The sequence below is a fragment of the Haliotis cracherodii genome, unplaced genomic scaffold (assembly GCF_022045235.1).
Source record: "Haliotis cracherodii isolate W230 unplaced genomic scaffold, xgHalCrac1.p SCAF_2, whole genome shotgun sequence".
NCBI lineage: Eukaryota > Metazoa > Mollusca > Gastropoda > Lepetellida > Haliotidae > Haliotis > Haliotis cracherodii.
This window is the reverse complement of record NW_027266275.1, coordinates 33,643,523-33,668,354: the sequence shown is the minus strand read 5'-3', so window position 1 is coordinate 33,668,354 and position 24,832 is coordinate 33,643,523. Positions and strand designations below refer to the sequence as shown.

Below are 24,832 nucleotides of genomic sequence, written 5' to 3'. Positions count from 1 at the left end.
AATCGAGTATTTTACAACTATATGGTCGAGCTGAGACTCTTACAAATAAACATTATAGATATGTTACTGGATTCTAAATGTGGTCTTTCTGTGGTCACGATGGCAAACTTGATCCAGTAAATTCAGCTTGATCCCTATATTTCTATGAGGTCTCCTAATCTGTGTGCCCAAATTGATCGATTTACCACAAAAAGAAACCAATCGTTCTTGTGTATTGTAAAAAAATTCTAAATCAGATGTATTTATTGATAATGATGTAGCGTAGTGTTTGTGTTGTAGCTATGTATATATATTTTATGAAGAATAAATTGAATATGCTTAGTTTTCATGAACTGTATAATTATTCATACTCTGTTCATATATTATGTTGCTTGTGTAGTGATTACCAGTGATTAACACTGTAACACTGACCAATTACACACCTTCACAGTGTCTGTATTTAGCTCACAGCCAAGTAAAGGCTGATGTTATGTAATTGTAGCTTAGCTATTTGTCTTTTCAAGCTTGATCCAGACAAACTGATCAGTTCAAATGTCGAGATTGGTTGTGAACAGTGCCTCGTCGGCGATATTTGAAACCTTAATTGTATATGCCATGTTGGCAATATGTGAACTTTGTACAACAGATGGTGTACAATGGATTGTGTGGAAAATTCTGTGGATCTTGTTGGGATATGAGTGAATATTTCAGCATGAAGTAAGTCATGTGATCTCTGATACTTACCCTTAATTTTTGTGTATAATGTGATGTTTGATAAGACTGACAGAATTAAATTGTTTTTAAATTGTTTTGTGGTCTCTCATTTTTATGTATAATGGATCCACCCGTGACAAATGCACATGTGGTTAACGTCGTTTGTTGTACGTAAGATATTAGGTCGCAGAAAGTACGTTACGCTTATGATTCAACTTCTGCTAAAATTATTGATCTGGATCAAATGAAATATGATGTGTATCCCCGAGGAACCTCTTTGGTCTCGTTGTCTTTCTCTTTAAGAAATATTCTTTTTATGCACGACGGCACATTGGCTGACCTGTACTTGTAACTGAGATAATTTACAACACAATGTCAACATACTTCAAAACTGAGGAGAGAACTAACTGATGGAGTTTGGGCATGTCATACTGGTATGTCATTTCTATGACATGTTCACCCCTTTCACGAATTCCTGATGTCGCGTAGAGCACATTCAACTGCTATGTGATTATACAATGCCAGTTTAAACATGTTGTGGAAGTGGAACATATAATAAATATAAAACGCCAGAGATTAATCAGTGTATATATATACGAGGAATCTGATCCCATTGGTCGTAAAGGAAAAAGTGGTGAATGGTAACTACCAAGACGTCGTTTGATCTGCATATCTTGATACATGTGGGCTTAAGATATTGAGAAAGTAAATCGACTGCATCTTCTAAACCATCACGTCTACATGGATGTACGCAGTTGTGTCATTACACAATCTTACATACAGCCAATACATCTGATCAAATCTGTTCAGAAAGTTATTTGCCGTGCAGTTTCAGGGACCATGCTATATAAGATCTACTACTTGGCGTCTATCACCAGCTATCATGGCCAGACTATTTATAGTTACAGGCCGCTGCAACCCATGCTTGCTGTAAAAGGCGACTACACTTGTCGTAAAAGGCGACTCACGGGTTCGGGTGGCCAGGCTCACTGACTTGGTTGATGCATGTCACCGATCCCAAATGCGTGGATCGATGCTCAGGTTATTAATCACTGGACTGTCTGGTCCAGACTCGATGTTTACTGACCGTCGTCAAATAGCTGGAATATTGCTGAGTACGGCGTTTAACAACCAAACAACCAACCAACAAACAAAAGCCACTATGTACGGGGTCTACCGCCCCGTTCCAAGTAATGCAGTTTTCTTGGCGTAATCTAGTGATTGACATCATTATCATCGATCTGAGTATTGGGATACGATGACATGCATCAAGCAAGTCAGCGAGCAGGACATCTGAATGACTTGCTGAAGACCCATTCCAACCCGGATCTTCACGGGCATGACGAACAAGCTGACAGGTATAACGAATCTGTTCGGAGTGATTAAACGGTGTGTTGGTTCCAGCCTGTGTTACCCAATTACTAATGTAATTTAAAGAAAGAAAATAAAGTAAAATGTATGAAAGTAAGCCTATTGTTCAGGTGACGCAATGTTTTCAATATGTAACGTCATAAACAATGGATGACCTCGTATTTTATGATTTCAAACATGTATTAATCTGACGTAATATCACGTCAACTTATCAATCGACATTTAAAAGTCAATACACTCGATCTTTCTACCATTGTGGGAGATATATTATGCGAATTTAATTTTTGTAAGGGTATTGATCAAAGTCGCGAGATCCTGGTGCATGTTACACGGTGTTATTGGCACTGCATACGCGTGACATCGTTTGTGATATGTAACTACAATAACACAACAAAGCTTAGATTTGCTGATGGCCAGTTGAGGGACACATCCTTTTGGACTGTCCTTAATTCATGATAAAGAACAATACTGCTGTGCAGTGGATTTATAATAAGTGATTTAGGTTATAGGTCTCTTAGTGGAATACTTCAGCAATATTCAAAATGTGATACCAGACACACATTGTACCCTTGTTGGGAATCGAGCCCATGTCTAGCACCCAAGCTATGTGCTAGTAATATACATGTAATTGTATTTATACTAGTAGCGGTTTCGTTCTTTTTACAGACATAATAGTTTTCTTTTCCTTTTTAAGAATGGTTTCCCAACGGGTGCGAAAGAACACAAGAACATTTCCGTGTATAATTTTACCATCATTTTGTGTCATAATAACTGATTATGGTTATAGGTCTCTCAGAGGAATGCTCCAGCAATATCAAAAAGGTGATACCAGATCCACATTGTACATGTACCCCTGTTGGGAATCGAGCCCATGTCCATAACCTACTATATTTGCTGTTAATATAATAATTGTATGCATACCAGCAACGGTGTCGTTCTTTTTACAAGAATATACATGACATTGTACCTATGTTGTACAAGTAACATATGATGCTTCAAACAGGTGAGAAATGTGTTTCGACAAACAATTTTCTGATTGCGTCACATGTTCATTCATCACCGTTAGGTTCAGTACGGAATTTACATGAGTAAAAAGATAATTTTCCCAATTTCATATGTTTAAAATGATATTATTCTAGCATGTACTAATGCGAAAAATGTATGTTTGCAGGTGTGAAATGTCTTTTGATGAAACAAAAGAATTTGACTAAGAAACTATGACGGCTAATAATCAGGTAGGTGATCATGACAGCAGCATCTGTGCACAGGTATAGAAGACAATTTGCATAGTCGTTGACAGCAGGAGTACTGCTAAATGTTAACAGGCAACAAACACATCTTTTTTTTATTGAACTGAGTGAGTGTCGGAGGCTACCGGCTGGGCAGATCATGACTACCTTTGTCGCGAATACCTGGTGTCATCTTTGATGTCAGTGATTATATTCACATAATTTTTACCGCTATTTTGCCCTTTCGACAAATGGAATATGTTTCGGTGCATAATTGAGACTGGTAGTTCACTGGCGTTGACGTTTCATATATTTCATAGGCGTTGGAAGAACACGAAGTCATGAAACATGTTCTGGATAACAACGTCTTTACTGTTGTGACGATCGGTGGACGAAGAAATACAACTAACCGAGCCATTGAGCCTGACCATCCGATCGATACATTTCGTTGCAACGTATATCATGCATAGGTAAGCATTGGGGACCACGTCTAACCCGCAATGCCCTGGGGTGGACAGAGGTTGACACAGGATGCCATAATCTGAATGTGTTTATGACGATGTCTCCCTAAGCATAAATGTTGTTGTTGAAGGCCAAACGTGAGTTCAGAACAATAATTTGACCATGACCAGTTACTAGTACTTCCAGCTAATGACAATATTATTGTCTTTTCAATTCATAATGTACTATTCAAATGAAACCAGTTGTATTGAAAAACATATTTAATTACATATTTAAACATACAAATTAAATGGACATAATGAATGTCTCACAAAGTTTCAGAAAATTACAGAAAACTAATAGCTGTGTTCATAGCTTTGATATTTATGCTACATACGCAGAACCGTAAATAGAAGCCACGATCATAGGTTCCTGTCGTGCACAGAGGATTGTGCCTTAGACGACTGGGTCACCCGTGTTTCCCCCAAAATAACTTTAGGGAAGGATCAAGGGTTTGAAAGAAAGTTGGGTTTGGGGGTGGGGTGCGTGTGCGGGTGCAGGTGTGGGTGTGGGTGTGGGTTAGAATTGGTCGTCAGCAACCCATGATGTCAATAGAGTCAGACCCGCTTAGTTGGTTGATGCATGTCACCGTATCCCAACTGCATAGATCTATGACCATAATGCCAATCACTGGAATGTGTGGTTCAGGCTCGATTACTTACAGACCGCCGTCATACTGCTGGGATAGTGTTGAGTGCGGCGTCAAACAACAAACTAACAAATCCTTCTAATACATTCAGAAATAACACCAAAAACATTATGTGAAATTTACGATGCTGCCTCGCGTTATCTGGAATGCATATTATACATGATAACCGACCTGCACAAGCATGATGAATGCATGTTTATTTTCGTCGGTCAAGAGGCAATCATAAACAAGCATCCCCAAGCACTTGCACACCGTCACGCGCCTAAATCAGCTGATTTGGACGGTTACGCCTCATAACAGTACTTTAAGGGTGGCTATTATATTTATAGTCCTCTTTTATGGTTGAGGAGGGAATGGTTTTTCTCACTTGCTCGTGCATTTTATAATTATGATCATCATTGAGCGGCAGTCAGAAAAGTCAAAAATAGACAGGCAAGCTTAGGGATTGGTGATGCATGTACTCTTTCAAATAATCAAATCGATATAAAGAGTCTCCCTTTTCTTGTTGATGTCAATATACTGTATGACAACAAATAAAATCTGATCTTTTGATCGGCTTATCAATAAATATCAGTAAACAGATAACATATATTTGTTAACAATCGTTAACAGATAGGGCATGTTTGAAATCAATTCAAGGAGATCTTGTTGGGAAAGATGTACTGTATCTCGAAAGTCCATCCCCAAGGAGTTAAACTTGCTGCTTAAAACAGTCGCACATGTCAGAGGAATTCTTCAACAGCTATCCCTATCATGTTAAGCATAACAATCGTCACTCTAAGCGGTTTCTAAATAAACTATGATTTTCTCAAATCAAAATTGTGACCAATTTCCCTCTCTGAACTTCACTGCACCAGTCTCCGTGTTTACCAGCAGCGTTCGAAGCTGACAAATGGGACAGGTCTGGGTCTCAATTGCTAATTATAGCGAAGGGAAGTCTTACGAACGACCATCGTAGGCAAAAATACGCAACAACTCACGATTAAAATCGTATTTTTTTAACGCATTCGTAAACATTAGCCCACTTTCCTGCACATTCAGCGTAATCAATAAGAAACATAGGACGTTATTGAAAGACGGTGCAGGTTTGGGGAATCAAAATAGACCCGGCCTATCACTTGAAACCTCGGTGCTAACTATCGCATGATGGCTCAGTATGGTTTTTGGTGTCAGCATGCATTTTAAATGATTCAAAAACTCCCTGTTATCGGGGAACAACCGTTACAGTCAAGGATCCAATGAACGCAGTCATTATCATTTCGTTTTCATTGCTTTTTTTAATGTGAACAGAGCAGTGCTTTCTAAGGAGTTTTGGGATTCTATATTTAAAAAACGAATTTTTTTTTTCAGGGGTGTGTAACGTATGTCACCTTTAAATGGTACATGTGCTACGGATCAAGAAATCAAATTCATCGCTAGGCAGTTGCCATCCACTTTCTTCATTTTCTGATCAATTCGTATCATATTCGTTATTGGTTTATGGCCGTTTAACCCAAGATCCTCGAAAAGATAAATTCTATTATTATTGGCAATTTATACCACCTACGTGCTCGCACATAAATAGCCTATCTGTGGTCACCGATGTAGACGTGTAATTGTACGATACAGTCTAGACTCTTTTCTCTTGAGCTGCAGCTATGTCATCGTGAAACGACTTCATCACTCTATCTCAGATGGGGATGCTCACCACTAAACATGCACTTCGTACTCTATTAGACAGTGTGTGGGAAAATATCTTAAGTGCTTCTAAAAATATATTGTATGAATCCTTTTTAAGCACTAGCCCCATACACCACAAGGGTAGCCCAGTCGTCACGTCTTCTGGAGCTTGTCTAATTTCCTGTTCAGCATTGCATCCCTTCGTTGTGTCCGAAGCTGGCCAATTCGAATCCCATATTCGCGCTGATTATGATTTTTGGTTTCTCAGGACCATAACTTAGTTTGTACCATAGAAATAAAGTTCTAAGACCAGCATGGCTTTTGGGATTTCTTTCCAAAATGACACGCGGTGATATCACTGACATATTGCTGGTGTATTCTTGGATATTCTCTTTTAACTGGTCGTTACAAATTTAGATGTAATAGTGACGATTCCTCTTTTCACATATCCGCTCTGTAATATCTTCAAGTAACGCTATCTTTATGACAGCTTCGTTACTTGCTCAACCTCAAGGGATAAAGAAACATATAAAGCACTTTGCAACGTCAGGTTGCAACATTACCTGTAGGATTCGAAAAACACTTATTTATGTTCTAATTCCCACGTTGTTTTGCTCTAAGCTACTTCTAAGCATTCTCATGTTCCAGAGGCTATGTCAAACCAGAGACCGACATCTCGTCAAACAGACTTTTTGCTCGATAAAGACATCATTCTACAGAAAAAGTAATGAATGCATGGCGTTTTTGCATTAAAAACAACGAGAACGGAAATTTAATGTATGACGTTTCCTTGGAATGACTGACGTGTCTTGGAAGCTGGCGCTTGAAGGCACCGGAAGCAGTGTGTTTGCTCTGCCCATAGTTTCTTCATTCTCAGCACGCGATGTCCATTCGTAAATGAGATTTTATATACCCTAAAATAAGAAAAAGACTCTTACCTGACAGCACATTTAGCAATGGAAGTCAAGGCTATATATCTTCACGAAGAGTGTTTGTGTTTGAAAATAGTGGCTGTCAACTTTCGTGTATTTAAAACACATGAAGGACATTCTCCAAATCTTTGATTGGATCAGGCGCCCTAGTTTTGATGTTTCTAACAGTTATTTATTAAAGTGCAGTTCCAAATCCTTCCTGCACACAGACATGTTTCTAAAACTAATTTACAAATGGTGAGGCGAACTGTTAAGTATATTTTATATCACACTGTCTGCGTCAATGTTTTTGTCATCATCAAAAATTATTTTGTCATCAAATTCAAAATTCAAATTATGCCTTGTTTATTTTTTGCTTTCTTTATCCACATATCTGATTATTACCAGATATACACATCATCCTGAAAATAAGATTTCGTTGTGACCCAACTACGTATTAAAAAAGTTATATGATATCCTGGTCTATCTGGACAGTCAGGTTGTTAAAGGTGAACAAGTTAAAAGATTGATTAACACGTGAAGACGGATAATCCTTGAGATAGAAGTACTTTGATCGAAATTTGATGCAAAACAGTTGAGGATCTCACGAATAGACCTTATCGATAAATTACTCAATTCGAAATATGATATTTTTGGTATCAGTAAATTCACCCGGATCCCTATTTTTTTTCCTCAGGTCTCGGTCATCTGTGTACCCGAATTGGTATCTTTACCATAAAACGAACACATCATTCTTATGTATTGTAAGACACAACCTGCGACCATTGAATTACTTACCATGTTCACGACTGTTGTGTTAGAATGTACACCTATCCAGCATTGTCGACACAACAGGTCTCAAAATAAGTCAAAGCGGCGCGGCTACTTGTGAAACATTTGTAAGGAAGGAAGTGTCGCTTAAAACACTGACCTTTAGTTTCCCATGACTTTAATGTCAATATGATTAATTTCAATTTTGCTTGATATTTCGTCATATTAGAGCTACATGGCATATGTGGTTATGTCATTTTTGCACGTCAGACATGACGTCGCCAAACACACGTTACGCTTAATATGTATCAATGTCTGCTTCTACTTCTGCTAAAATATTGATCGGAAACAAATGATATGTGATATGGGTCCCTTTCCAGTCTGTTTGACCTCGTTCTCTTTCTCTTTAAGATCAATGTTTAATGCACGATGGCACATTGGTTAACCTGTAGGTGTTGCTGAGAGAATTAACCAAACTTTGAAATGTCAACATACTCAAAAAACTGAAGAGAGAAGGAACTGATGGACATTGTGCTACTGGCATGTCCTTTTATAGAACATGCTCATCCGTTTCGCAAATTACTGGTGTCAATTTGAGCATTCTCAAGTGCTGTGTGAGATAAAAGATCCATCATTTGTCTTCTGGGTGACCTGGGATTTCATATGAAAACAAATATAATCTGATTGTCCCCGCTAATTCTTGAGAAACAAATCTTTCTACTTCAGACAGATGACAAAATATATAAGTGCCTGACACAAAAAGTACATTGTTGCAAAAACAATTCAGACTTATAGTTTTAACTCCAAAATAGTTTTGCAGCTGTGGCTCAATAGTATCTAACCTCGATACTACATCCCAGCCCCAGCAAAGTCAGATCTCATTTGTCGCCTCAAGCCTGGGTTGCTGATGACCAATTCTAACAGATAACGCGTTTCAGTTATATCACGACGTGATTCAGTCAGATCATGACGTGGTTCAATTATATCACCATGTGTTCTAGTTATATCATGAATTGGTTTAGTGGTACCACACTCAGCGTGTTTCAGGTATATCACGACGGGGTTCAGTTATACCAGTCAACGTGTTTCAGATATGTCACAACATGGCCACGCTTTACAGATCGCCGTATCGGCTTAAAGGGGAAGGAAGACTGTCGTAATACAAGTTCTACGAGTTGACATGTACCAGTGTGGGTGAAACCACAAATACTCTTATGGTACAGACAAACCAATGACCATAATCTAGGATTTGATCCCCCGATTATATAGGACAGGATATATAGGATAATGAGGAACGGACTTCTGCACAAGGTGAATCGCCTTAGATGACATGGTGACCCACATCCCTCAACACACACACACCCATACACACACACATGCAAAAGCAAACACACATTCGTACGCCCTTGATATTAAAGTTGAGTGAATAAACATGTATGTTTGTTTGTTTTTACTGGTGTTTGTCTTTTAAAACTTGCTCTTCCTTATACCACAAACAGTATCACTTCCTAAGTCCCATGAGCATATTTATTCCGTGAACTAATATAAAGAATCGACATACAAAATAAACATAAAATATGCAATATACAAAATAAATCAGAAACCTATTGAAACGTCACTATGAGACTATGAGGTTATCGGGGTCTGGCTTCAGATGATGTCTGGGAAGTGTTCACTGATTGCTTTATAGTCGCAGATACCATCACATAATTCTAGGGTAATATTTCTCCCCAAGATTGTCGGTTAATTCTCCATCATACCTCCTGTCATTATCGTGCCAGTGATATATCTGGACAATAATGACGGCTGACAGCGCCATCCCTGATCTGTATACAACCCAAGTAAGTACAATGTGTGATGGTAGGTAAGATAAAGTACTTCTAGACGGTACCGTGGGATAGCCTTCTCTCAAGACTCTGACGGAGATCGATTGAATAATTCCATGGCAATGGGTTTATTGTACCTCCAAGATGTTAGTCCTTGCTTCGAATTTTGCCTCAGTCTACAGTCGTCCCTGTGATGGATAACAGATTCCGGTAATCTTAATGTCCGATGGCATCTTGGACTTGAATATATAGTCCAGTTGCTGTCTACCATCAAAACAGACGGGTTGGACCACGGTTATGTATAAATGGAGTTTAGCTCTGTCTCGCTATTCAGTCTCGTGTTCCTAATGTCAGCAGCATACATCAGTATCAGCTGCCAGTTTCGGACAGGAGAACAATTGTCTTCGTCCGTGACTGTTCACTCCAGTAATTACATCTTTGTTCACTATGAACTTTAGATGTAAATTACACGTCCTCCCAAGTCAAAAATGCACATACGAGAGAGAGAGAGAGAGAGAGAGAGAAAGAGAGAGCGAGAGAGAGAGAGAGGTAGAGAGAGAGAGCGAGAGAGGGAGAGAGAGAGAGGGAGAGAGAGCGAGAGAGAGGGAGAGAGAGAGCGAGAGAGGGAGAGGGAGAGAGATTACCTTGTAGACGTTTTCTTGGTATGTTCAGTAAGCATGTTAGAATCATTGAGAAGTGAAATGTTTCGAACTGTGCTAACGTTGGCACAGAGAAGGTTTGTATCTGTGAAAGAGTTTGTGAGTCAGCAATATTCAAATATATTCAAACTAAATCACAGCATATTGTTTCATAATCCTTTCGTAGTGACGGATAACGAAATAACAAGTCTTGTTTGACAGCGGTTTAGTATATTTACCGATTATCACTATAAAAGCATAATCAAGAAGTTGTCTATAAAACTGTGTCTATTTTGTAAATCACAGTGGCCTGTAAAAACAGTGTAAACTCCGATCCTGACCACCCTGCATTTACGACATGTATCCATGGGATACTGGGGACCGATTCTTACCTGGACTCCCCATGGGGTAACTGTGAAGGAAGGTGGACATGGCAACACTGCAAATGTCAAGGTAGACTGTTATATGCATATGCTTAACATTCCAACTGACTGACTACCGAAAGAGTAACATGTTAGACCGCCAAAGGTAACAACTCACCTCACCGGATAGAATGCCACAACAAATTACGCTCTTGAGGGCTATTTTAACGAAAAGCTACCAAATCACACGTTCTTTTAATGTACCGAATAAAATACTGAATATATCACAAATATACATCATAGATATATATTTTCTTAAACGAATTAACTATTCGTCTTGATGTTAGAAAATATGTCATCGTTAATACTATATGATTTATTCCACGTCGCAGTGGCAGAAGACAACATTCGCTAGTTTTCAGTACGGGGTTCGAATCCCGCTGGCGACACACGTTTTTGTTCCGTCATTCAGGTTAAATGATTTTGGTTTAGTTTTGGATTGGTTTGTTGTTTTACGCCGCACTCAGAAATATTCCAGCTATATGATGCCGGTCTGTAAATAATCGAGTCTGGACCAAACCATCCAGTCATTTACATCATGAACATCGATCCACGCAATTGGGATCGATGACATGCATCAACCAAGTCACCGAGCCTGACCACCCGATCCCGTTGGTCGCCTTTTACGACAAGCATAGTCGCCTTTTACGGCAAGCATGGGTTGCTGAAGACCTATTCTACCCCGGATCTTCACGGGTCTCAGGTTAAATGAAGGTGGAAAAATAAGTTCCGTCATCGCCAAGTGGAGTTCAGCTATTAAAGCGTAACAGTACATAAAATATAATGTAATTACAAAGTAGCCATGGTTTAACTATTGATTAACGCCGCACCCATCAATAGTCCGGGTCTATTACATGGCATAAAAAATAATCGACTGCAGATCAGAGAAACTAATGATTGATATTATGAAGAACGTCCCACGCTGTCGAGTTACGATGGCACACAATCAACCAAGTCACGGAGGAACCTCACCAGCCGTTTTATTAAGTCTCGTAGGACCAGCATAGGTCGCTGGGAATCAATTCTAACCCGGAATTACCATGGGGTTGTAGTGTTACGACCTTGGCTGAATAAGCAATAACGTTGACATCCCTTTCGTTTATGTATATATCAAGCCTGCAATAATTGTAAAGTACAAGCGCCAACTGTTTAGTCACCGAGGCTCTGGGGTCCCATTATGCCGTAGAGCCCGTGCGGCCGGTTGTTGACGTCCGCCGTACGTTAGGGTAGCATGACCTGCAGGCAAACCGTGCTCCCTCGACGTCTGACCCAGGATCAGCATCATCCCACTGAGCATCCGCATCTTCTTGTAAACTACCCAGTTCAGCTGATTCCCTGGTGACTATTGAAAATGAGATATTCGATGTCGGGCACATTAGTGCGGCTACTTTATAAAGGAAGGTGGCGGGATGAGCTAATCCGTTTATTGCTTCTCCAGACCTATCAAGTGTAAAAGAAGATGAGTGTTTGAAAGCAAGGGCAGTTCCATCAACTTGCCTGAATGTTCCTCGACGCAATTTCTCAGAAAATTAAAGAAATAAGAAAATGCTTAGTCTCGGGATCCTTTTTAGATATCGTCGTGAGACATATAAATCACGTATTGTCTTCTTGGGACGTTTTGTACCCCTCACAGACTTCTTGACGCACTATGTACAGTCAGGAAAAGCCGTTTTACTTTTCTTCAAAGTGCGCTTGAACGAACATTAACGTTGTAAGCATGTGTGCGATTAGCATTATTGTATTGGCTGAGTCAGACTGCTGATAGGGACACGCTTACATCCATCCCGACATAATGAATTATGCTATGAACACTGTTACAGGTTCTGACACACCTCACATTCGTTACATGTTTTTGTTAGACCTTGAGAGTGTTATGTAGTTATATGTTTAACTCTCAGCAATATTCCAGGCGGCCTTTAAATAATCGAATCTACATCTGTGATAAACCTTGTGATAGATAGTATGAGCAACGATGCACGTCGTCGGGTAACGATGACACGTAATCAACCGTCACCGAGCTTGACCACTCGGTCCGATGAGTCGCCTCTTATAACCAGGTTGCTGGGGATTACTTCTTCCCCACGGGGCTGTTTGGATAATACATGTGTTACTTATGAAGTAATTACAAAAACAAGGTGAGAAAAACTCGTTGAATGACAAGACGGTCTCTTGTGTATAAATTTTATGCTTCGTCTGGTGATGGCCAAACTAAACGCTGACATTATTTCTCAGATTCGTCATAATGTTAGTAGACTGAGTTTAATTAACCTTGAACCATGAGATATTGACACAGAGAAAGTTGCAAAAATGCGGCACAGGATTTAACATATTCCACTTTAAGAACAGACAAAACCGAAGACATTTCGCCATCAAATCATGTAATGGACAGTATTACTGATGCGATAAACCAATCTCATAAACTTGGAATCACAATCCGATAAATATGCAAATGAAGTCATCTTGCAGGAACTACTTATAATACGCTCCATACATCGATGCAATGCCTACTCGCTTGAAATGAAACTTTTGCAAATGAAAGCGACAAAACCATTTCCATATTCAATAGAAATCTCTGCTAAAGGCAGAGTTGATTGTACGATTCCGACTATATCATGGGCGTGTGGTGAATCACTATCATATAGTGACGATACCAGGTCATTGCGAAAAGGGGAGTGTATCCTGCCCCACCGGTGACATCCCGTCACAAACACATGCAAAGGCAATTCAATTGATCATCTGAAAAGACGCGGGAACATTTGTTGCAAGTCAAAATAGGCTATTACATCGGACATCATATTTGTCACTGATGCGTCAAATTTGGAATTGCCCTCAAACCGACTACCATAAATCCTTTTGAAAAAAGCTGTAGTAAGGCCTTGCATGTTGTAACCTTGATCAAACAACTGAGCAAGAGTCGTATGACGCTCTAAAAGAGGTTTTAGATAGAGGTTTTGCCATGTAAGAGCGCTTAATATGTAAACAAACATGGCTGCAAGTAATGTGAGACTATCTGTATAAATTGAACGCTTTAGCCTGGCATTTTTGTTCTGACGAGCTTTCAAAAGTTACATGCGTCAGTGAATGAATATGTTTTCAACGTATATTATTTTATCAGTGCCAAATTATGCTACAAAAATAAATAATCGCGTGTCTTTCCGTATCATAAATATTACATAAGTAATAAAAAAAATGTATTATGTTCGCTGAAGAATTGATCAATACAATTTGTATTACAAACATGTGATATTTACGATACGGAAACACACTCTCCAAGCAACATAAATATCATAAATCGTGTCTCGATTATCTGAACTATGTAAAACACGAAACTTGTAGTTGGTAAGACATCCGCCTCAAGCATTAAGTAATTAACGCTCATACACAATCTGTTGGCATTCAGTTGACATTGTGTAGGAAATCTATCATGCAGAATAACCAACCCTAGACCAGCGTCGATCCGCGCTGAGAATATTGGAAAACAATTACACTCGGCTCTGTAACCATTCTCCGTTTGGTTAATGAAAATTTACCGGCAATAAAGCGATTTAGAGCTATCATAAACTTCGCCTTGGTTGACCGTTCGAGAGTATCAGAATGCCATGATTAACTCGTTGCGATTGGGTAGGAGCGCCATCTCTTGGCATACTCGCTACTACTCTACTTCCGTCTGCAATGTTACCGCTAGGAATAGTTATATTGTGATTGTCCGGAAAGTAACTTAGACAGTGGAATGTCCTTGATAGGAGTGTTGATGACTCTTCTTTGTGTCTTTCGTCAAGTATCAGTCCTTTGAATAGTTACATTGTTGGGACGAGCGATGGATGTTTCTGTGTGTATTCATTAGCACGGAACAGCTGTTAATAGCATCATTCCCTTCTTAAGCATGAGGACCCCCTCCGTGGTCTATTGGACCGAGCGTCTGTCCTGAGAGTGAAAAGTCTGTGATTCGATCCTCTGGTCGCGTTAAACCAACATACTTTAAAAGATGGTACTTGTTATTACCCTGCCTGGCGTCTCGGCATTAATGGGATAAAACAAGGACTGGTCGGCTTGGAGTCAGTACACTGTATTTGAATGATGCATCCATGTTGAACTGAGGCATGGTATATCAGTGGACTGTCGCCATAAAACCGGCATTAGTCCGAACATGTCAAGCAGCCACACAACCACTATATACTTGTAAGTGCAATAATCGTTAATGCGACGTTAACCCCATTTTAGCTCATCTCTCAATCGTGGGTACTACGAGTGAAACTCTGACTGGACTGTCGTTAGTGGAAAGTGTATTAACATACCTTATAAATGGATATTTGACCAACACGTTTGATAAATATATTTGTTGTAAGGATGGTTGTTGGAATTCGTGCTGGATGATGATCGATGGCAGCTGTGGATATTTATGGTTCATTTGTCAATCACATTATGGTGACCGTAGCAACTGCATTGAAAAATGTCATTTACGAGTGTAAATCTGTTCTGTACATAGTCAACGGAAATAGAATCCATGTGATTTTGCAATGGGTCAGAATTATCTGTTATTCTTACATGATCAGCATTATACATTTGAACATTAAAAGGCTTACCTGCTTGGGACTAAATAATTGTTTTCAAAATGTGTTCATCGATGTCAACAATGTCACATGGTAGTTTTAAATTTGTATGGCGGACTAAGATATGTAATTCATCTTAATAATCAATCGTTTCAATACATAGTTCAGTGTACACAATAGTTCTCGAATGCTCATCGAACTTCAATTCTGTATAGTTTTGCATCAGACATACCACGTAAAGCAATACCTATAAGTATATTATTACGAGGTTATGATACACCCACTAGAGCAATATCTATGTAGTCAATAGAGTCTGGCAACAGAAGGGGGATCTTTATTATGTTTGTAACACAATCTACAACGTGATATGACAATATATGAATGGGATTCTCAAGCGCAAGTACGTTATAATGTCTGCATGTAGTTTTCATGCAATACACGTCCCTTAAATGCTTCTACAAATTCCACGTTAATTGCCTTTGTGTTTTGAACAAAAGCTTCTTGGGATTCCAAATGAAATAATGGTGTTCTGAAAACTGTTACAGCTTGGCAATTGATATTGAACTTTAACAAACAAAAGCAATACATCTCATCTAAATCGATCGGGTAACAGAAGATTCAGAATGTTACAGCAAACACAACTCTTAGGCATTTATCAGACTAGAATTTCAGCCTCTTGGGAGGATCTGCAATACTAATCAAATATTTCACAATTCATGTGATTTTAATCTCACGAGAGAACAATAATGGATCAGAATTCTTGACCACAACCGGCATGAGCGATACCAGTCTACTGCAGGGAGATACGCATTGTCCTGTCAAGATATTTTTACTGCAGAGTCGAATGTGGAAAGCACCGAAGACATTTTGTCATTGTCATCCCTAGGGACCGTTTCCTGAAGATTATAAGTTCTGGTGGCTATGGTGTATGCATGTGGAACTACACGCAGATGATACCAATCGACAATGGCCATTACTAATAGTATATCTGCTTTTGAATGACTATACAAGTATCATCCCTAAAAAACGCAATAGGATGTCCTGTGTAGCTGGTACATGAAGGTGTCAGTGTCCGGGTTCGCTTCACCATATGGGCACAACATCTGAAGCCCATTTTGTTGTCCCCTGTCTTGCAGGAATATTGCTAAAACCGAGGTTACACGCTACTCACTAGCCTTCTCATCAAACTGGCCATAAAACATTAACAGATACAATGGGGATATCAAATAACCAGCCCGAACAGATTCCATTGGCCGTAAAATACAAAGGTGAAAATGAAAGGAAGGGCTAGCACCCGCCATTCCCTTAATATGCATAACGATATGGCTGTTTCGAAAAATTGAAAACATTAGCTATGACATTGTAGCTCGCCTGGCATTGCTTATATGGTCGAGAACAAATAACATCGAGAACATTTTGAAAACATTTTTGATGCACTGCATCAACACGACGACTAGTTCTTTGTTTATCAGATTAAATTTACAATAGAATTGTTTCCCAAAATATATAATTAACACTGGCATGTTGTTTAAGACAAAATGAACATTTTCTTAAACCGCGTTTTTGACTACTCTCCAATTACCCCAATTACATACTGAATTTGATAATTAAAATATACACCACCCCCTTGGTGTTTAAGACCATTTGTCGAAATTTGTATTATTGCAATAGCATGTTTTACAGCAAGAGTTACACCACAATCATTATTATCACCCTCCTCCTCCTCATCATCATCAGTTATGGGATCTGTCTGGACCCTTTAGAGAAAGGAAGGCTTCCAACTTCTTTTGAAAGGATTTTTGGTCAAGATTCAGGATATCATGATCATTTCAACAAATATTGACCTTCGAAATATGAATTATCATTTTCTAAACCTTCATCTTAGATAACCCTCTGCTGAGTGTTATGTCAACATAATATGTCCACTGGTTTCATAGAGTGAGTGAGTGAATCCTGATACGTTGCAGTCAGCGTTATTTCAGCTTATGCCACGGTAAATAGCATTACCCAAGCCTTGTCAAGACAAGTCTGAGGAGGAAAGCATTCCTGTGACTCGTCACACATTAAATCATTGGCATAGTGGCTATCTATTCTGCTCCGAAATCACCACAGTGTAGTGGTTTCAGTGAAGATGATGCTACATAGGATGCTATTTCGACAAGTTGACTGGCTGAATTTTTCGACTTACGTGTATATCAAATTAACGTCCATAGATGAAGGTCACTGTCCATCATACAACAAACAGTGAATGTTAACGTAGATATATTTGTTTAATTGTCGTAATAAACCTGAATGCTCTGCATAAATTAGTTCTGTTACGTTTGTGAACATAGATACGCTTCACCTGACGGAGAACGATATCAAACACGAAGAAGGTTGATATAATTACATATCAAGCCTACTTGTAAGGTGATCTCCATATGAATCACTTGCTATGTTCCAGTGTACTCAGACGAATCAAATCTTTTCCTATAAAATGGCAACGTTGTTTCCTACTGTGTGTCTCCTCATGCCGAAGATCGCGGGACGATTCCTTAATGGTACGATGTGTGACGCGGTGGTTTGTTTTTGTCAATCACTGTTATGTATTGAGACACTGTGGAAACGCGTAATCAATGTACGTGTACCGTAATAATTCGCAAAGAGGAGGCAAATACAGTAAATCGTGAAATAAGAACGTCTCCAACAGAATGCGACCCCTGGCCTCTAGCCAAAAATGCGTCTCAATATGAATGCGACACCCCCTCCTCGCAAGCATCAGTGGATGTATATCTTAAGGAAATGTCCTCTGTCAGGTTTACAGGAGTATCCGCACCTTAATTCAACCTTTCAGGAATCCAATCACACACCAAATAGCACCGTTTTTTAACGCCGAGTAGAGTACTTCCGCTAAAATAATGCCTGCGCGCTGGCTTGTTTCTTTTGATTTGACCTGGGCCTTCAGGAATGAGAATCAAACACAACAAAGTCGTCGTACAGGTTCGAATCTCATTCGATGTGTTTTGAAATGGACTTACGCATAAAAAACATTACTTTTCTGATTTCGAGTTAAAGTTGATTATGCCTTTTCACGGTGTCTCAGTGTAATGATGCATTCTGAAATCGTCGCAAAACCAACCCCACGCTTCAGAGCGCGTGTAATGACTCCAGAAGAAGTGTATCATACATTTGTCGTACCGAAGCGTTATTCGTCATAAGGATAGATACATATATTAAGTCACTAAAAGCATTGTGTGTAGCTACAATGTATTACTGGATGCTGTAGGTAAGTAATGACCCATCTGTGATATCCCGATGTCTGTGTTGCATGCTCCGAAGTCTCCATACACTCAAGTTGTCCCCATAAATTCACATACATTCAGACATAAAAACTGAGCTACCTCATCCAATGAAATCTACGCACAATCTTGACCGTGTGATTTATGCGTCTGAACCTCGAGTTAGAACAAGAATGATGCACAACCAATATAATATTATATTCATCAGAAAATGTGGAAACGGTTGTTAGATGTTGAGGTAAGTAGCCGGAGCCAGGAGACAGTTAGACGTACCTGCAAGTAATGCCGGGTTGATCAGAGTCTGTCGAAATCTGAGAACGGATCTTAGGAAAGGTTACGGGATCAGACGCCAGAGAAGCAATCTTGTCGGAAGTACAAGTACTAAAGTCAGGGTGAGCGGAACACCAGCTAGCCTTATCTATGAGGGAAACGCGCTCCATAGGATAAATGCTTTCATTTTCTCCCTGTGCATGATATAAGACAGGGGGCAACTAACATGGGTTTTAATCTCTTGATCAAATACAGTAATTAATAGACTCTTTGAAATATTTAACATTTCGCTCCAGCAAGTTGAATGTAAATGGTGCAATGTGTATATAGATGTGTGTCTAGACAAGGACAAATATGCTGGGATGTTATGGTGTTTACTGGAGACGAACAAGAGTCGGGCTCAACATGGCTCACTTCACTAACCAAATTGTTGGCAGTCATGAGGTCACTGTGTAATATGTCAACAGTATGTCAAATCTGGCATTTCATTGATAGACAAGCCTTACTTCACAGGTTATATTTCATGAGCATACAGAATCAATGGGTGTCCAGAGTTCCCGGTAGCCGTTTCGGAGCACTGGAGTTCAGACGTCAACATTTAGATGAACAGAACCATTCCTTTCTTAATGTTCCTTGTGATTACCGCTGCAGTTTACTAATATAAATGTAAAACAGCTAACACTGATTTTACAGTATATCAAATAAAAGCGTCAAAACCATTTCCATAATCATAAGAAATCTCTGCTAAAAGTAGAGTCCATTGTAAGATTCCGACCATATCATAAGCCGGTGTTTATGAACCACTGTTAAATAGTGAATCGTCAGATGACACCAGGTGTTTGCGACAATTATTGTCAATAACTACTCACATTTATTTCTCATTTTCCATTACACATGATTTGACGACACAGATGCAGTACTTAAGCAACGAATCCTCTATGATTGTGTTTCCATTGTGTGGTAGACTTTCATCACTGCTTCAGTAGACATGGAGGCTTTCATCATTACGAACATGTGCCAGACACAAGCTGTGATGTTGAAATAACGACACACAGTTCGCTGCCTGGCCCTGTCTTCTAAATATTGTCAAATGGTCCTTGAAATCACTCGTATTGCCTTGCATAAGTCGACATCATTTACAAACAGGATTGGGACTACGAAACAACATATTACAGTCTGCTTACCTTACACGACGATTTGTGACGCTATCGGTTATAAAACAGTGATGTATGGTGGGTTCCAAGGCCGTCATCTGAACCTCCTTGGAGACTCTCGCTCAGGCAAGGCTCGACAACTGTGATAGGAACTGTATCGAATAATTTTTCCATTACTAATGTCATTCTCCTATCAAAATGTCGCCCTCCTATCGCTTTGTGGCATTGATTCCGGTAGCCCTCACATCAAATGCCAATCACTGCTTGATATATGCGTTACTCCATATCCAATTCGGTCAGGATTTTGCAGAATTTCAAAAGAACGACCTTGGCTTGAAGATAAAGCCGATATCCTAAAGAAATGCTTCCCAAATATTGTGATACAGGAGAACATTTATGGTGCAAGAGATTAGGTGATTTTGTCGTTTATCTACTCAACTACAGCAAAGAAAAGCATTTAATCGTCTTCATCTCTTTCCTGTAAATGACACGAATGCAATAGGACCTTTAGATGATGATGAAGAAGGTAGAAGGAGCTCGGGGGTAATTGCCATGACGCTTTGATTGACTCCTTTATCGATTCATATCCACGCGAGTGAACCTCTCACTGTAGTCTGAAGTCAGTTTGAAGAAAGGTTCGGACAGTTTCTGTGAACTCCATACCGACCTTTGCCAAATCGTTTACCGTCAAACCCTTCTTGATTCTATCTTTTATATTGCAGTTGCGAGAAGTACGATACTTACAAAGAAATGAACACAGTTCTGTATGAGCTTCCATCACAACCACGCTATTACAAAGGAACTTCTTTCGGGTTTTTTCTGTTAGACCTTGCGTCTGTTACAATCCATGTACTCACACAGACACATCAGAAGAAGTAAACCACAAGAGTATTTAATAAGCTTAAACACGTTCTCTTTTGAGTTCACAGACTATTCTTATTGAAAGTGGCGAAGGATAAACTCCCTAACCTTTTTAGTCTATCTCTCCTTTACACATACAGGTACATGGCTTGTTCGTAATACTTTAGGAAAAGATTAAGTCAACAAAAACGTATCCATAATAGACCCGGATACCTTGACATTATGTTGGTATGGAATTGTATTACTTACTTCAGATACAGTGTTGTGTACGGCAATAAAACAATAAAAAATGCTTACAAATAAAATGTGTGATTTGACTGTGCATCAAAACGCAAGCAATCCTCAACTTTTCCCAGTGTGTAGAGACCAGGATGCACTATTTCGTGTTTATGAATACAATGCCAATGTATAAATCAAATACGTGCATAGCGGGGGACTGTTATAGCCCACGGAGCTAAAAAGTATTATAGTTGGACACTTTCACGTATAATGATAATTAAGCTGTTCAAGCATCTTCATGATTGGTACATTGTTAACCTATGTAAACCTATGATACAACATTCCATTTAAAATAGTTTCAGTTTGAAATTTTATTGAAATAACATCAAACCATATTTTACTTGTAGTTTCTGAAAATTCATGATGCATTATACAAAATGGACTAATTGCTCTTGTGGCTGTTCTATATTTGCAAATTGCAATTGTAATTTTGTTCAATTTGCCATTGAAATTATTTCGTCCCTTTTATTTCAAACGAAGATCATGTTATTATCTGGGAGGATTGAACATAACTAGCAGTGGCATAAGCATAGTCTCTTGGGTGAGTGTCTCCACCTGATTATATTCTGGCAAATTTCCACGAAAGCTGAAACAGGAAATGACACACTATGAGTGTGACCTCAGCAGTATCTGTTTCTGTTCACCAGATCACATGTCAGCTTTTATCAGTACCAAGTGTCACTCATCTCAAAGATTAAGGACATTATCATGGTTACTTACACATCCAAAAATAAAAAAGGACTGTTGGTTTTATGAACGTGGGCCGAACTAGCTCTCACTTCGTTCCATTTGTAAAATACCTGTAAATAAAATAGTTGAAGACATGTGAAAATCCTTTCTTCGTCAGACCACCATTTCATACTATCGCTGTTTCTGACATGCACATATATATGATTGGACCTATTTGCAGGTTGATGACATGAAATAAGTAAAATATAAAACTTATTTATTAAGCATTGACTGTGAATTTTGTCTTTGGTTCATTGATGTATGAATTGAAACCGATGTGCAAACTATATGAATCCGTGTAGCGGTTTCTTACAAAAGTGATCACATCGGTTATATCTATTGAAAAATGAACCGACACAAATACACAGTCAACCCATGTAATCAAATTCGACAACGAAAACATGTGTTATGTGACAAGATCTGCGGACAAGCTGTACTGTCGTATACTGAACTCTGGACTGAGTAAACAAGTTGAACTTCAAGGCCTACATTTTGCCAGTCTGTCAAGGCCTTACAAGCAGTGTGTTTAAGTGTGACGACCTTACACCTTAAGTGGTAGAGAGTTTACATACCTAGGACTTTTTTACAGACTTCTTGGACTTCACTACACAAGGGCAAAGTAGCAGCGAATTCATCTTGCCAGTTGTTAGGTCTACTGATATCCATATACAAGCATTTCACTAAACTCTATGACACTGTGGTCTAGTCTATCATCCACTATGGAGCGGCAATCTGGGGACAATATGATATATCAGCTGTAAACGCATTACACAACGGAGTTGTACGCTTCTACCGAGGTCTGTATAAGTGCGATCCGCATGCCGCTGCTGAAGGAGACATATGTTGAACCCCGCCGTGTGTACGACAATGAAGAGAGAGTGAGAGTAGTGAGTCTGTTTTTACGCCGCTTTTAGCAATATTTCAACAATACCACGGTGGGGGACACCAGAAATGAGGTTCACACATTGAACTAATGTGGGGAATCGAACCAGGGTCTTCGGGGCGTGACGAGCGAACGCTTTAACCACTAGGCTAGCCAACCGCCCCATGACAATGGAGAAGCATCAAGGTTTACAAACATCTCTGCCTTATACAGTCGGACAGAATGTCAACTGTTATATGTACCCGGGGCAATACACAAGCGGGCAAGAAAAAGCACAATTGGAATGCGAGAGAATCCTATAAGAACTACAAACCTCCAACATTTTATCCCTGTGAATGACACCTTCAATATGAATTTTATGCTATCAGAATTACGTGCAAAGTAATGGACAGTTTTAATCTTAATTGTCAGGTTCTGTGTTCATATATCAGCTCCAATTACAAGGTTTCATTCAATTATAACGATAATGCAACCCCAAATTAACCTTCTAATGTAGTGTAATGTCACTTTGTATCCAACTGTGTATCTATTGGCATTCTTTTTTCCTCCCTTATTTGTTGCTATCTAGGATTAATCCTCTTTGAATGGAGTTACTCCAAACTGTGAGCGCTGGAGATTATTTATTATAAAAGGGTCTAGTCGATGATGTTTGATATTCATGACACTTCCAGACAGTTGCAAATAAACAGAATAAGGAATAATGCTGATAAACCCATTTATTTTCAAGAACAAGTATTCTTGAACAGACACCGGCATGGACTAGAGTTAAAATAACACGTCGCCGTTATGCAGTATGCACTAATGAACAAGTCGTGATCCTTCTACGAATACATATATGTTACTTAAGGTAATTCGGCTAATGGTAAATCGCTCGGGAGTGTTATTAAGGTGGTATCTGAACTGACAAGCGTGCATAACAAATGGACAAACGCCAAGAATCTTCTGATACAACAAATCTTAATTAAACATTAGGTTTATTAATCAATAGTATGGCCTATGCATCATTCAAATTACCTAATGATTTATTCCATTGTGGAAGGCGATAACATATTATTTCCAGATATGTGTGAGCCTCAATGTTGATTGAAGGCGTTATCACAATGAGGCTGGTTAATTAGGTTAAAAGTGTTCTTGTGCAGAGAAACGCGGATAAGCTTTGGTCACGTGGACGGTCAATATTGAACACACTCATTGAAGGCTTCGATAATATTTCCCATACTGAAGGCAATCCCACAAGCAGATATGCGTCACAAAGGCAGTTCCACATCTTTAAAGTACAAAAACGTCTTATATTTGGTAAAGCATACCATGAAGTGAGAACTGCATTATGGCTTTTCCGTTGTGCTTTAATAAAAATAATGATATATATGTTGTTACGTGTCGATTCCCATATTGAAACAATATGTTAACAGAATTTAGTGTCAAACCAACAAATAATCAGCAAATGGTATACAATCAACAATGGTATCACAAAATTGACTAGGTTGACAAATCAATACAAATTACTACACAACAATTACAATGGCAGTACACAATGGAGTGTGGTTAGTACACTATTCAATAGCAGTATAAAATGTGAGAGCAATGGAAATGACAATGAAAAGAATAAAAATCACCTCGCAACAACAGTGGTGAAGCGTCCGAGATAGGCCTTGGTTGAACACTTGGGTGAAAAGTGATCTTTACCCGGAAGCTGGTCTTGATGTAATGTCAGATGAAATGTGAGATGTGACAGGCTCGCACCCTTTCCATACAGCATTGGACCAGTCCAGTGTCACCAGATCATCACAAAATATTCGACATGTTTCTTTAACGCTAGACAGACATCCATACTATTCCTGAAGTTTACATATAATTCGAACATCTAAATATAACTTCCTCACAACTGTTTACATTAAATACTACATTCCTGACCAACCGTGAAGTCCGGGGTAGAAGGTCTTCAGTCACCTATGCTTGCCGTAAAAAGCGACTCTGCTTGTCGTAAGAGGCGACTAACGGGGTCGGGTTGTCCGGGTCCCTGACTTGGTTGATGCATGTATCCCAATTGCATGGATATATGCTCATAATGTGAATCTAAGGGCTTGTCTAGCCCAGACTCGAGTATTGACAGACTACCGTCATATAGCTGAAATATTGCTGAGTGCGACATTAAACA

General features: G+C 39.2%; 1 protein-coding gene across 1 annotated transcript in view; it reads right to left on the bottom strand.

Annotated features, from left to right (window-relative positions):
- Positions 1-20,036, bottom strand: part of LOC139468013 (glutamate receptor ionotropic, NMDA 2B-like) — a 191,463-nt gene extending 171,427 nt beyond the window's left edge. Inside the window, exon 1 of the mRNA XM_071249664.1 lies at positions 19,953-20,036. The gene's annotated coding sequence lies outside the window, so the exon portion shown is untranslated. The remainder of the gene's footprint in view (positions 1-19,952) is intronic.
- Positions 20,037-24,832: the final 4,796 nt, after the last annotated feature.